This window comes from Cuculus canorus, chromosome 5 (assembly GCF_017976375.1).
Source record: "Cuculus canorus isolate bCucCan1 chromosome 5, bCucCan1.pri, whole genome shotgun sequence".
Classification (NCBI taxonomy): Eukaryota; Metazoa; Chordata; class Aves; order Cuculiformes; family Cuculidae; genus Cuculus; species Cuculus canorus.
The window spans coordinates 65,992,271-66,006,043 of record NC_071405.1 but is presented as its reverse complement, the minus strand read 5'-3'; the positions used below and the strand labels follow the sequence as shown (position 1 = coordinate 66,006,043).

General features: G+C 38.9%; 1 long non-coding RNA gene across 3 annotated transcripts in view; it reads left to right on the top strand.

Annotated features, from left to right (window-relative positions):
• LOC128852385 (uncharacterized) overlaps window positions 1–13,773 on the top strand; it is an 83,502-nt gene that overhangs the window by 52,883 nt on the left and 16,846 nt on the right. For all 3 annotated transcript variants that reach the window (XR_008450202.1, XR_008450203.1, XR_008450204.1), the window contains exon 2: window positions 1,020–1,576. This is a non-coding gene — a long non-coding RNA (uncharacterized LOC128852385). The remainder of the gene's footprint in view (window positions 1–1,019; window positions 1,577–13,773) is intronic.

Below are 13,773 nucleotides of genomic sequence, written 5' to 3'. Positions count from 1 at the left end.
AATATCTCCATCAAACAGTGAAGTGTTAACATATGTGATACGACCACGCAATCAAGTAAGGACCGATTTGTTGACTAATTAAACCAACACAACAAGCTCTTTAGCACCTACAAGTGACAAGTTTAGAGCAGGCAAGTGGAAACTCTCAATTGAGTCCCCTTTTATGAGACTATCATGCCAAATTCAATTCTGACTGAGTAGTATTTGAATGTACTTGACTTCCACTATGTGCTGACATGCTTACAATAATTCATCATGTGTGACAATAGCCCAATATTAGAGATTTATGATATATACAAAACAGTTACAAATGAAATGTAGCCCTAACATGTGTCTGCTTTACTTATCCACAGCCTATTGATATTATAATTAATGGTCAATTACTTAGGGATAGAGAATAGAAAATAGTCATTACCAGTTTCAGTCATCATCTGTTTTTGGCAAATTCTGGAAGTAAATGAACCATTTTCATAGTGTTTGGCGGTTGCTGGAAAGTACATTGTTGCTCACTGCAAGAAGAATGGGTTTGATGCCTGTTGTGCAATTTAAGAGTTATTTTAGGAATATAATATTTATTTTATTATTATCATAATGTAGGTAAGTTTAGAAAAGTGTATCTGGGAAGAAGAAAAGATAGTGGACGTGGCATAGGAATATTTTAGAAAGATTGCTAGCACTGGCTGATTTCACACACAGACACACACACACAAAACCAACCCCCAAAGCAATTAAAAATGTAAATTCAAGTCCAAATTCCTTTAATAGGAAAAAAAAAATCATGGAAGTGAGCACTTTCTGTTAATCTTTCACAGTTTTAGATCCTGCTTTAATATTGACGAGATGACTTGTGGGCATAATAGTCCAGTTTAAGGAGGAGTTCAAGCTACTGTGAATCACTTTTAGGTCACCAAATATGCAAAAACCTATTAATAATTTCCTTTTAAATCTGAGTAATTCTACTGAAATCAATGGGGTTATTTGTACTAAAAATAATGAATTTTTATGTATGCGTATTGCAGTATTTGGACCCTTGGCTTCAGCAAGGAGCAACCAAAAATCCAGACTCTTCCAGGTTCTTGGAGAGCTCATTCCAAGGTTCAGCCTACTCCTTGATAAACTTTCATCCCTGAGGGGACACGGAGGCTTTCCATGCTCAGGAGGGATTCTGACACTGAGGAAAGCATTTTCAAGGATAACCAGCTGATTGTCACCTTCCTAAGTCCCAAGGAGCAGAACATGAAGAAGATGCACTTTCCTGGCTCAATTGGTGAATCCATTTGGTGGGCCAGAAAGAACACCTCCCTTAGCTCAGGTTCTTCAGCTGTTGGCCTCCCCTGGAATTAGGTCATGAAGATGATGTACGCTTAGTGATCTGGTTTAAAGGAAACCACATCTTCCACAACAGAAACTCTTTGATAATTGTTCAAGCGTGGAAATGAGGTCAGGAAGAAAAATAAGGAACTCAGAACACAAGTAACCTGACTACTGTCTCACCTTTTAAGACATATTTAACCACTGACCTGGCATGGAGGGCATGTTTTAAACAGACGGTTGCAGTAACGAAAGAAAAATACAGGTAATCTGTTGGTTTGCATGTTGGCTTGTCTGTGCTTGTAAGGAAGGAAAGGGGAGGAATGAGAAATAACCTTGGATTTGTATTGAGAAAATTGCTCTAATTGTTAATTTCAGCACTAATGTTTGCACAGTGCTTTGACATCATCAGCTGGAAGAACTGCAGAATAGTTTTTTCAACCTCAGAAGCCAGTGGTGACAAAAGGAGTTCTTTACAACAGCAGGGGATAATAATTATAGTGATCCCTTTTATACATTACTGCTAAGCATCTATTACTAATCAAACTTTTAATATGATTTTTTAATATCTTTGAGAGCATAACATTTTGTCCTTATATGGAAGTGTTTTTAGCTTCTCAAATTTACTTTAAAATTATATCCCAATATGTTAATATCCCTAATTCATCAAACATCTCAAGATAAATTGTCAGAATTTCATATAATAATGATCTGGAACATAGGTAAGTACATTTTATTTCAGAAGTACAATCATTCATAGTTGGAAGAGAAAAGCTTTAATTCAGTTCTCAGTGATACTCGTGCAAACAGAGAGTAATAATATAACATCGAACTCATGCAATTTAACTTCAGGTTTAACATGCAAATTAATTTAGATATTTTATTACCTAAAAGCCTAAAAGCATTAAATAAAAATAGAATTATTTTAGTAACCTTAAAGGAGATGAGATCATATAGACTTGTGTTTATATCTGCATCTCCAGAGGAATCAATGCAATTTCAACAAACGAATTGTATCACATTGAGTTGTTTCATATAATGCCATTGAAATGAAAGAGGTTCACAAAGGGTTGATTAAATTTAAGTGGAAGAAACACAATGAGCAAAATTCATCGCTGGTGTAATTCTGTTGTTTCCTGCAGTTCCACCATGAATGGATAGGGCCCATGACAGTCTGAGCTTTTACTGTACTTCAGCAACTGAATTAGCTAAATTAAAATCCTTAAATTGTAAAAAAGCCCCAACAACAAAATTTCAATCCCCGCCCCCATAATTATACAAACAAAATTGAATTAAAGAAAAATACACTGAAAGAATGCTAAGAATTTGATTTGCTAAGACGAGAGAATATAAGGAGGAAGCTCCATCATTAACGTACACCGTAGTCAGTATTGATCTTGTAGGTCGCATCACAAGTGTTTCAAATCAGTCTAACGATAGCATGTTCGCAATAAAACTACTGATAGCAGCTTTGAGACAAATCTGCCGTCTCTATTTCTTTTATTTTTCTTCTGTTTAGGGTCAAAGAGAGCAGGGTCGATGACAGACTTCTTACCAATTTCTTAAACCTGTTCCTAAACACTAAAAGATACTGCAATGAACAGGAACACAGCCAGAACATACAGACAGCCGTTAGCTCAGAGGGCATTTAACTTCTTTTCACAATTTATCATGTGTAAGACCCATCAGTTGCAGTACCGACTGAACAGCTAAAGAAGGTCTAACTACACTCTGTAGGATTTATGGTTTTGGAGGTACACACATGTGAGGGAAGCTATTTTAAAATGCAGCTACTTTAGAGCTTATTGCACTCAACTTGTATTTTTTTATGAACATGAATATGCCTTTACCCCTCCCTAGCAGCTCAGAATTGTTCGAAGTTATATCTTAAAGGGACTTAACCACTACTGAAATTCATCTAACCTACATCTGTCTATCTCATACAAAAGTAGCAACCTACTTCTATTGGAATGGAGTTTGCATACTAACTCCATCAGCATGTTTTCAGTAATTGTACAAATAGCTGCATTCCAATATTTATTCATGTAGACACTATAATTTGGAGGCCAGAAAAGTTTTCAAAAGGAGAGGTAAGGTACTAAGAAAAGCCTTTCGGATTTCTTTTAACACTAAGTCAGCAGATCACTTAGTTTATAGATGCATTATTAGATTGGAATGTGAAAGCCTCAGAGAAAGAAATAGTTCTGTGAATAACAGAATTGGGAAACCTGTTTTTATGGCCTCTCCCCTGTGTTAGCCTTGATGTCTTGTGGCTCGATGGCTGATGTCGTACCACAGTCTTACTGGGAGTGAGAACACTTTAATTCTACACCTCTGTCCAGCTGCCTGCGTTCATACTCAGCTTGAATCTGAAATCTCTCTTTTAAGAATTCCAGTCTTTCTGTATAATTTCATCAAAATTACACTACATATTGAGGAATCTCTAAGCAGGGCGGGGAGTAGCAGAAGGAAAGGCAGAGCTATTAGACAAACCTTTTTCACCTTTAGAAAAAAAGCCCTGAAAGAACCCCATGTTATTTGGGCTTCCTATGACCTCAAAAAGTCCATTTCTTCCCCTGTTAAGCAATACGGTTGAGTCAATATTGGCATATTTTGGGATTTTTTTCATATAAATGTTTAAAAGGGACTAAACATTAGTGAAGTTATTTAACCCATTTTCAGGATGCCTTACAGAGTTGTCCTGTGGAGTGGAAAAGTTGCAAGATTAGACTACATACATGATTTGTTTCTGTGATTTTCCTGGAATTTTGCATTTAAGTTGAGACTTTTTGTGTTCTTGGGATAATCTCAGGGCATATCTCAATAAGGAATGAAGAACTGTATCAACAGCATCATGGCTGAAATGGTCTACTGAGCCATAGTTTTGCAAATACGATATCTTTACCTTTAAGAGACAGAACCTCTGAGTATGATCACATTTGTATCCCGTAAAGCTTAATCAGAGTAAGCTCATGTTAGATCTGGATCAGACTTTGTACTTCTACTCCCAACTTGACTTAAAAATATTGCTTAGTATGTTTTATTTAACCTCCACATAAAAAGGAAAAAATTGTCAAATGCTAGGTTTTTCATGCTATTTTAAATACATAGTGCCTTCCGTTTGTAGAATTCCTTTATTCCATTAACATAAGTTTTGTACTTGGATAAAACATCAATTTCAATGAAATTATACCTGGTTTGTAATAATAAATATTTCTGACTGACTAAGTTAGAAAATGTCACCAGGAGTACCCATCACAAGTTAACGGGTAAAACTAAAGGCATCAGATTAAACAGTTTGTGATTTCTATTACTTATAACATGCCAGCTTGAGGATGTGAACTTTTCAGACTGATTTGTGAGCCTATTGGACAGCTGTGCCTTGGAAAGTGGTAAGACCCACTAGAAGAGTGTTAGCTGTCTAATTTTAATGCATCACAAACAACTCTGTCAGAGCCCTAAATATCTTGAATATCTGCCTGCATTCTCACCTTAATCTCTCTCTTCCCTTCTCAACATTCTGATTTTACTTTATTATAGTCCCACATAGCAGAACTGGACTTTGGTCAATGTTGTACAATTTTAAAACTCAGGTCTGCATTTGAGACAAGAAAAGGAAGAAGTAAAAGTCGTGGTAACTCAGAATGACACAGCTCAACATCTCCAGTAAATTAACGTTTTCTTAATTAGAGTTGAATAATACTGATATGAACTGACTAATAGGTCTATACGTACCCGGGCAGGTGCAGCAGTACAGCGTGCCTTGGGTATTCAGACCACTCATTTGCTGTGCTCTTGGGTATTCTTATACACCACGGTGTGTATCCATTAATGATGTTATATGGCAATGTTGCAGCAGGAATTCTTGCCTGCCTTAAAGTAAAAAGTAGAAACACACTTGACTTAAACGGTGGCTATGGTCTCTCTCATCAGCCTAGCTCCACTCACGGAGATCTTAATCCATTGCAAGTCATGACACTGCTGTCAATTTGAATGGAGTTTATGTAACTTGTGGATCTGGTCTAAACCTGTGTCAGTGGGCTATGCATTAAGCTAAATGTGTCTACAAGCTCTGAAGGACTAGCACCTGGGAGGAAATGATCTGCAGAGTTTAGAATTGGTCTTGATCTGCTTTAGTCCTTATTAATATAACTGTGATTTCATTTAAATAAATAAAGCGATCACAGCAACTGTGAGTTCCCAACACCGGGTCTGTGACAATTTCACTTTCTGAGGTGTTATCCCCATTGCTTTGTTTAGGCTTATCAGGAAAGGAGGACAAAGATAAATTTTCAGACAGTGGATTTAAGATGTAAGCATATAATCTCTTCTGCTTCACTGTTACAGCAGCAGTACACCCTGTCAGGAAGGCACGGGAACATCTGTGTGTGGTTACACCTTACAACACATCAGTAAGATTTGCCAGTGACATTCCCCAGCACCTGCAGGGATGCTTCCGTCACTAAGCTTCAGCTCACTCCTGCCTCTGCAAAATAAATAATACTATATAACATATAACTAACAGCCAGAATAATATGTTGTGGGCTGTGGTTTTGTGCTTGTTTTGTTTGGATTGGTAGGACCTTGAAATTGAATAGCAAAATTCCAGCAGCTGAGTATTTTTTTTTAGAGCTAAGATCAAGTTTAAAACCCTTCACCTCTGTAATCCTGAGCTGAAATATTACTTATGCCACAAATCAAAATGAGTACAGTGACATGAACCTACCACTATGTAGGCGGAGATTACAAAGCCTTCCCTTTATTCGGTACTATTGTTGGTTTCTGTTTAAGCGAAGGCCAAGGACTTCAACAGCAGGATGTCTAAGCTCGGGACTCAGGTGCATCAGAATAACTGGAGGAGAAGCAAGTTTCCATCACTAAAAAAGGATATTAGAGTTCATGAGATGGAGAAAACAATGAAGGATCCTAATCTACAAAACAATTAACTTTCAGTGCGACATACTTAAATATGTGCTGCTACTGAGAGAAGAAATCTAAGATACTAATGTGGACTTTATTGCTCCTACCCTTTTAAATGTATCTAGTTCTTACAGCACCATCTCCATTTTGCAATGGAAAGTGAGGCAGAGGCTTAGGGATTCACTTCTGTACACAACAGTAAGCAACTATAGTGCAATAAGACATTACTTCTCCCATCTATTCGCCCTTCTCCTTTGCCAGAGGATGCTGCCACCATTGCAGGAAGAGAGAGATTTGAATATGAATATTTGAAATGTGTGCTCATTCCTCAGCTGCTCCACTTCGTATCTCAGCCTCAGTGAAAACTTCAACAGCCCTGAAGTGAATACATGAAGCCGTGAACTAGAATGGCTGAGGTACGGCCACATTCTTTTTGCCATTCCTGCTAGAGGGTTAGTTACCTGCGGGAGAGGGGTGTGGGAAGGAGCACATGGTGATGCGTAGATCTGCCCCAGAAATATTCACCAAAACTTATTCCCAGAGCCTGAAGGTCTTACTCTCACAGCTTGAAGATCTAACACTACAACGGGATAACTATAACTCCCTGAAAACCCAAGATTAAAATCCTAAAAATCCTTGTTTGTCCCTGAAGGTGCCTACTTTTTCTGGGTTTATAAGTGCTGGGATGCCCAGTAAATCCATATTGATGGAGGAAAACTACTCCATTGTTTTGTCATCTGCTGAGAATTATCAGGATCTACAAAGTGTCAGTAACGCTTGGATCTTGTTGATACAGATCTCCCAGAGCACACTGACTGGAGTGAGGTCTGCACAAACATGGGCAGGAAAGAATACAGTGCCCTTCATAAAACAGAGGGGTACGTGGAGGATTCTGATACACTGTGGGATATTTTTATTCATGCTCTTTTCCAGCTGAAGACTTAGAAATTTCATCTCAAAGTACCAGAATACTGTAGCTTGTTCTGAGCTTGGAGATCTCTCTCCGTACTGCAGAGCTGTGGTGGACGACCGTCAGATGAAAGAAGCACTTAAAAAGACAGGATGCGATTCTTAGCTCAGCTGACAGGGCAAAGTGAATGGGGGAGGGAGGCAAGCAGTAGGGTTTTCATACCTCCTCTATTTACTATTTATGTATTTTATGCTAGGAATTTACTGAACGAAACGTGCATTTTGTGAATAGAATTCTAGCGAATTTCCCGAAGTTCCAAGAGAAAACTACGATGGACCTCAATAGAAAGTGTTCAAGCTCGATTAGTGCCCCAAACTCTGGGTGGTGTTTTCTTTCTGAGCAAGTTTTTTTACATCAAGACTATTCAGCAACTTCAATATTTCCCAGAGTATGGCTGGCACCTTCCAAGATAAAGCTCCTAATTCCTAAAGGGTAGCTGGAAAAGAAGAATAAAACCCCAACACATTGTTTATCAAATCAGTATCGGGGCTGGCAGAAAACACAGACCATGGTCCCGGTCCTGCAAAGTAATTTGTCCATCTGCAGCATTAATGATTAAATCCCCAGTTGTTGAGAATCAGTCTGTCCTAGGTGAAGATAAAGAAAAGTAGGATTTCTTACTTTTATGCAGAAAAGTAGAGAGCGAGCTGAAATGAAAGGGTGTGATTTTGAGCGAGGCAAGAAGAACAAACCGACACAGTTTCTTTCATTCCAGAAAGTAATATCAAGACTATTTTTGGTATTTTGAGACCCTGCCTAAACTCATGTGGGAAGACTGCTGTATGCCTATGCATATGCATATTCCATTTGGCAATTCACTACGGCACACAGCCACCTACTAAATAATAGAACTTAAAAATAGAAAATCAAATGACAGAAAAAGCTATTTCCAGGTATTTAGTCAAAAGGAGGATCAGAGTACAAAGCTCAAGATAGACCCAGCACACAACTCTGGCTGAACTGTCACTCTACAGCGGGTTTCAAACATCTGCATGACTTTGACTGAAATACCATGAATAATTTATAATAGAATAAAGAATTTAAGAAAAATAGATTTAAAAAAGAAATTAATACCCCACAGTAGTTACCTGGCTTCATGTTTATTAGCAAAGTTCTCTGCAGTATAAAATCATTGATTTTATGAACCTTTGGGGAGGTTTCTTTTTAAAAATTAACATTTCAGCTTGATATTATTTTAGTATTTACCACTCGGTATTGTCTTAGATGTCATCTTGGCAAAGGGCTCCTAAACAACTGCCACTTTTAGCACTGCTGCCAAAAGGCCCCCTTTCACAATAAAGCATGCTGTGCTTTGGCAGGAAATCAATAAAGTGAAAATCTGTTCTCATCATCCATACATTTACCATCACAATCAACAATCAAAGGCAAGACCTGGGTTCTTTATCCACAGGCTCCAGCCTCCCAATTTTCTGCTATGAAAGGCAGCATAAATTAGAACCCTTGGTTCCTGTTAGCTGGGCTTAATGGGTATGATTTATGAACCATTAAATGAGGTTATGTAAATTGATCCTTAGCAGAATGCTAGCACACAGGTGACAGGTGCAGTACATTTGAATGATGAGTCCACAAGGGTTCTGTACAAATCAGATTTCAGTGACATTCAGTTTTAGGAAGGAGAAATATGTTGTCAACAAGGAAGTGATTTAAATAGTGCCCTGGGTTTGTCAGCAATTATGCTTTTCTTCTTAATTGCTGCAAACTATATAAATTCTAATAGGAAATAAATTACTGATTTACCAGTTAATGACAAGGGGGTATAGACAAGAATGGTTTAAACATTAAAAAAAAAAAATTGCCTTGTGAGGCCATATTCAGCGATGATTTCATTTATGCTGTTAAAGTTAACAGATGCTTTAAAGTCACACGATAAACTTTGACATGAGCTAAGTAAAACTGTTTTTATGGCTAAGCTAAAGGAATCTGGGTTCGTACTACAGCAATAGATGTTCTTAAAAGGATGAAATAATGTATTTACATAGTAAGGATAAAATTTTCTTGTTATTTTTTGCTTGTTTGTTGTCTTAATAACCTTTTAAAAAATCAGATGAAATTACGTTAACTAGATTTACAGTATTCTGGCTTACCCTGGCTGGATTTTATACCAATAGTGAAAATGATCACATCTAGCGATCTGATATTTGACTCATTCCTTTCTCAGTGCTGCTCAAAGTGACCATAAGGATTGACTGACTGCCTTATAATAAGGTTTTGATAGGATAAAAAGCGCTTGCTGTTGTAATACATTTAAATCAGTGCCATCAGTGCTGCTTTGGTCTGCGTAGGAGGGCTCCTGGAGAACTGGATATATTTGTGTGGTACTTCAATTCTGCTTTTCCCCAGCTGGTTGATAGCACGTTCCAACTAGTGGCCTGGCACACCTCTGCTTAATGAATTTTTGCATCTTTCTTCAGAGTGAAATGAAGCAGTGATAGGAATAAAAAAGCATGGATAAGTCTGTATGTAACCGAAGGCTTCAAGGGCAGCAGTTCTGGAAGAAAGTTTATTCAGGAGGGTACTTGAAATACATAGGATAGCAGGACAGTGTGAAAACACTTTCAGAGGCTTAGCCATGTTAGATCATTTTCATCCATGGGAGAAAACACAGAAGATGAGATGGAACCAGGGAATAAACCCACTAGTAAGCTGGGAAGCCTGCTAAGATCTAAGGTAAACTGAACAAACTCAAGATACTAACTGCGCCTGTCTATTTTTGTCAACATGTTCATTGGGTGTGTATATCCTGCTTTTATTTTTCAAAATTCGGTGAAGTTTGGTCAGGCCACAAGCATCACTAATTGAATTTGCCTTTCCTACTGTGTTTTCCTTCAGTGGAGATTCCCTCCGAGGTTCAGCTGCTTCCTCATAGCATTGTTCTGCTCAGTGCTCATATGTCACTTGCTGCAATACTTGCCCTTTCACAGAAGATGCCACTTTTATTCCTGTGAAGAGGATCAACAGGAGTGAGTCCAGAGTGTGTAGTGCTTTTAGGGGCGTGGAATGCAAATGAAAAGCATTGCAAGGTTGCAACGTGGGTAGTGCAAAAAAAGCCTGATGCAGTTTCATTGGGGAGGAGATGAAGTACTATTTTTAACTCCAGGTATTAAGGAAGAATTCTGTAGCCTTCCTATCAATATCATATGACAAAGCTGCATCAAAAGAATGCTAAAGACAAGCCCTCAAAAGCTAAAGAAAACCTCACTATGTTTGTCTAGGCAAACATCATTGAGAATCTTCTGTGACTGCTTTACAAAACAGCCTTCATCATACAGGATCTGCTGGTGCTTTGGAAAGTCCTGCTTGTGTTTCACACCTACAGAAGGGACTGTGTACCCAACGACAAGTCAGTTATTTCTAAAGATTCATCCTGCTCTTATCAAAGTTATCCTCTCCCTCAACACAACTTGCCTTAGGTTGCCATGCTTAAATCACCATTGCAACCGCAAACCTATAACTCCAGTTGCAAATAAAACGCTCAGCATTTTTCTCACACGACTGTGCCTCATTCAGTGTGTGAGATGTTGATCTTCACGGAACAGGAAATATTTCTCGGTGTGCACACCACCTGCTGCATATCCCATGCCTTCGCTCTCTGACAGCGGCAAAAAGCAGAGGCTGCAGAAAGTGCACAAGAAGAAAGGAAAATATATGTGATACTTCTGAGCCCTCTTCCAGCCTCCAATTATTGTCCACTTAGAGAATTCCTGACATGATTTTTCTGTGTTTATTACCTTCTGATGAATTTGACTTCACAATTGTCCCATATTGGCTTGAACCCACATAAACCTTAGCAGGACATTCCAGATATCAGCTTCTCTCCTTTTGTTTGTTTTGAACTTGAACCTGTGTGCAAAATATAAGCAAACCTTAGGAAAGAGAATGACTAATGGTTAAGCACTGGACTATATTTTAGTTTCTGGCATGTATGAGGTACAGAAACAGTCCCAACTATTTCCTGACATGACAATATCAAGACATGACTATATCAAGACATGACAGGCTGACTGAAATCCTGAATATCTCCCTTTATAAAATGCCCCATGGGGATTCCACCTGTATTCGCTTTGGGTTTCACTAATCGAAGCAGCATAGCTGCAGTAGCTGGCTATTGTAAGCAGGGTGGCAGCATCTTCTCTTCCTGTTGAAAATGGACAAAAAATGGTGCCTGCAACTGCATTTTTTAAGAGCTCTCTAGTCAGCTGTGCTCTGGGAATGTCTATTGGTATCCCACAGAAACTGAGATTGGGACTTGGGGTTGAATCTAATCAGATCAGTCAGAACTGAGCAGTTCTGGCTATGTAGAAGTGTCTATATTTGCACCTGGGAATGCCACAACTAGACAGGAAGGTTCTCATGGAGATTAGTAATTCCCGTGGTTTGGTTACCTCCAGGAACCATCACAATTTAACTTTGGGCAGAATGGCACATTTCCTGGTGGTGCTTTACGCTGCAGTGGATCTCAGTGCAAAGATCCCTGCGATAGCCAATAGTGGCCTGAATGAGTACCTCCACGCAGTACAGGACAGCTTCGTGTAGACTCGGCAGCTCAAGTCGGGAAGGAGTCTGGTTGTGTTGTTGGTGCAATACTGTGATAGAGGGAAGCCAAACCCCATGAATTAACTAGCGTAGCCACAGAAGTGAAATCCTGCAGAATCAGTCTAGAGGTCTTTGCGTGGTGATAATGGGAGAAGCTGCTAAGTTAAGTCCCTTTTACACCTACTTCTGAGTTCTTACTTACACCCTTTTACACCTACTTCTGAGTTCTTCAGAAACACCAGGACCTGTGCTGTTCCTTCCCCGAGTGGTGTAGTTATCCTTTCTGTGTTCCATACGGGCAAGCAAAAGGCAGGGAAAATGCTTCCCACAGATGCAACCTGATTGTCCAGGTGAGAGAATATGGCAATGGCTCTGGTTACTAAAATTCTCTTTTTGGATCAAATTTATGGGTTTATTTTGAATAAAACAAAGCTAGGAAAAAAGATTGATGCATACCCCTTCCTCACTCCCCACTGCATAGAGTTCTCTTGTATAAAAGCACTTTGAAATTCCATAATGCAGACATAGGCACTGATATTAAATCACAAATTCACAGTGACAAGTGAATGTAGGTGGCTGGTTTGAAGGACCAAGAACCTAATTTTGTTGTATCTTAACTTCTCGAGTCACTTCATTTTCACTGTAGAGCTTCCCAGGGTTCTAAGATGCAGAGGTGAGAGTTTAGTACAACACTGAAGCATAAAGATGATATTTGAAAAGTGACAAAATAAAAATAGAGGCCTTTTGTGAAAACAGTGGCTTGTGACTTCTCAGCATCACACAGGAACTCTACAGCAGAATTTGGGATAAGAATCAATTTGTTAGGACAGCATTTCACTGACTCAGTCATCAGGGCACTGTGTCCCTTAGTGCGATTTCCTTTCTCAGGTTTGAGCAATTAATGAGATAGGATTAATGAGGTGGTAATATCCTGAAGCACATAACATAGATTCATCCTCAAACTAACCCCAGGTATAGTGAAATGAAGTTAAGTTTTCTTATGCTGAGAAAGCTTACAAAATCATGGAATTGAAGAGTGTGTTATTATACTCTTAATAATAATGGCAGTCTTACTTATAGTAATTCTTATTTTGAGCGTTTGACCATATGACCTTTATACAACCCTTTATTTGTGGATTTTTTTTAAATTTTGGGTTTTTTTAATAATTTCCTGGATCATAAAATCTTAGGCCGTGGAAAACCAAACTTTTCATTGTGTGTGATTGCATGACCCCATAGGGAATAGGTTCTTTATCAGGACTAAAATACTTAGGGCCACAGAACCTTCTGGAGCTGATTGAAAGGCAGATAAGAAGGTCATCTGAAGTTCTGGTCTGCTGGGGTCCCATCTTATACAGACAGCTTCTGTACCTACTGTTCTTTCTCACGGCTCCAGAGTCTTCCTCTTTTGCTGTCCTCACTGTCTCATCCTCACTGCTTGACAACTGCCACTACTCCCATCCTCCCATCTCCAGTTTCTGCCCTGTTCATAACTTCTTACCGTTCTCCAGTTCTTCTCCCTTTATCTTCATGTTGTCATGTCTTACCTGCACTACACCACAATGGAAATCCCTGGTGTTTCCTGCCCTCAGCTTGAATTGCCAGAACCAAACTCCTTAGCGCTGAGTGATAAAGCATGGTTTTATCACGGACCCAGGCACACGGGGGATACCTCTGCCAAATCACGTGCGCTGATATCACAATTTCAGTTTCCTTAAATCAGGTGACTGAAACATATTCATTAACATTTCTCAGAAAGGTATTACGTATTGTAATTATTTTCGGGGAATTATTTACATTGATCCCTCCCAGTGCCACATCATTGTTGTCTGTCTGTGCGTCTCCAAAGTTCTCTCTTCATCATTTTTTTTGGTGGTCTCCAGTGAAGTAATGAAGTTTCTCCATTTTATCCTTCTTCTGACCTTTCATCCTTTCTCCTTATGTGGTTTTATCTTGTCTTAGAGCATAGACCATCAGAGCCTGTTTATACACAACCTATGCTGGTCCAACATGTTCGG